We start from the raw sequence: 2,166 nt of genomic DNA, 5'->3' as shown, positions 1-2,166 counted from the left end.
TGTACGATCTACATGGCAGATGAGTCCAACTTGTCTATATACAGAGAGCTAGCTACATGGCAGAGTAATGCAACATGTCTAAATACAGAGTTCCAAGTACATGGCAGATGAGTCCAACATGTCCATATACAGAGTTCTACCTATATGGCAGATGTGTCCAATGTGTTCACATACTGAGAGCTAGCTACATGGCAGACAAGTCCCATACGTTCATATAGAGAGAGCTGCTTACTTGGCAGATCAGTCCAACATATCCATGTGCAGAGTATAAATTACACGGCAAATGAGTCCAACTTGTCTATATACAGAGAGCTAGCTGCAAGGCAGGGTAGTGCAACAAATCCATGTACAGGGTTCTGGCTACAAGGCAGATGAGTCCAGCTTGTCTATATACAGAGAGCTAGCTACATGGCAGAGTAGTTCAATATTTCCATATACAGAGTTCTAACTACATGGCAGATGTGTTCAAGGTGATCATGTATTAGAGCTAGCTACATGGAAGAGTAGTGCAACATGTTCATATACAAGATAATAGCTTCATGGCTGATGAGTCCAAAATGTCCATATACTGAGAGCTAGCTACATGGCAGAGTAAAGCATTATTTCCATATACAGAGTTCAAGCTGTATGGCAGATGAGTCCAAAGTGTTCGTATACTGAGAACTAGCTACATGGCTGAGCAGTCCAATTTATCCAAATAAACAGTACTAGCTATATGGCAGATGTGTCTATGTGTCCATATAATGATAGCTATCTTCATGGCAGACTAGTCCAAAATATCCAAGCACAGAGAGCTGGCTACATGGCAGTCATGTCCAAAATGTCCATATGCAGAGACTTAGCTATATGCAGGGTAGTGCAACATATCCATATATAGAGTTCTAGCTACAAGGCAGATGAGTCCAACATGTCTATATACAGAGAGCTAGCAACATGGCAGAGTAGTGGCACATTTCCATATGCAGTGTTCTAGCTATATGGCAGATGTGTCCAACATGTCCATATCCTGAGAGCTAGATACATGGCAGATGAATCCAAATTATCCATATACAGAGAACTAGCTACATGGCAGAGTAGTGCATAATTTTCATATACAGAATTCAAGCTACATGGCAGATGAGTCCAAAGTGTTCATATAATGAGAGCTAACTACATAGCAGAGTAGTCCAACAAGTCCATATACTGAGAGCTATCTACCTGTCAGACAAGTCCAATATATTCATATACTGAGAACTAGCTATATGGCAGAGTAGTACAACATGTCCATAAACAGGATACTAGCTACATGGCAGATGAGTCCAACATGTCGAAATTCTTAGTGCTAACTACTTGGCAGACAAGTCCAATATATTCACATACAAGGAGCTAGCTACATGGCAGGGTAGTGCAACATATCTATATACCGAGTTCTAGCGACAAGGCAAATGAGTGCAACTTGTATATACAGAGAGCTAGCTATAAGGCAGGGTAGTGCAACATTTCCATATACAGAGTTCAAGCTACATGGAAGATGAGATCCAAGTGTTCCTATATCGAGAGCTAGTACATGGCAGAGTACTCCAATATGTCCATATAAAAAGTACTACATGTCCATATATTGAGAGCGAGCTACATGGCGGACAAGTCCAATGTGTTCATATACTGAGAGCTGCCTACTTGGCAGATCAGTACAACATATCCATGTACAGAGAGAAAGCTACATGGAAGACGAGTCCAAACGGTCCATATACAGATACATAGCTAAATGGCAGGGAAGTACAACATTTCCATATACAAAGTTCTAGCTACAAGGCAGATGAGTCCAACTTGTCTATTTATAGAGAGCTAGATACATGGCAGGGTAGTGCAACATTTCCATATACAGAGTTCTCTCTACATGGCAGATATGACCAACGTGTTCATATAGTGAGAGATAACTACATGGTAGAGTAGTTCAATATGTCCATATACAGGGTATAGGCTACGTGACAGAGTAGCCCAACATGTCCATATACAGGGTACTAACTACAAGGTAGATTAGTCCAACTTGTCTATGTAGAGAGAGCTAGCTACATGGCAGAGTAGTGCAACATTTCCATATACAGAGTTCAAGCTACATGGCAGATGAGTCCAAGATCTTCATATATTGAGAACTAGCTACATGGCAGAGTAGTGCAACATGTTCAT

This window comes from Chrysochloris asiatica, unplaced genomic scaffold (assembly GCF_000296735.1).
Source record: "Chrysochloris asiatica unplaced genomic scaffold, ChrAsi1.0 scaffold00107, whole genome shotgun sequence".
In the NCBI taxonomy this organism is placed as follows: domain Eukaryota; kingdom Metazoa; phylum Chordata; class Mammalia; order Afrosoricida; family Chrysochloridae; genus Chrysochloris; species Chrysochloris asiatica.
This window is presented reverse-complemented; position numbering follows the sequence as displayed.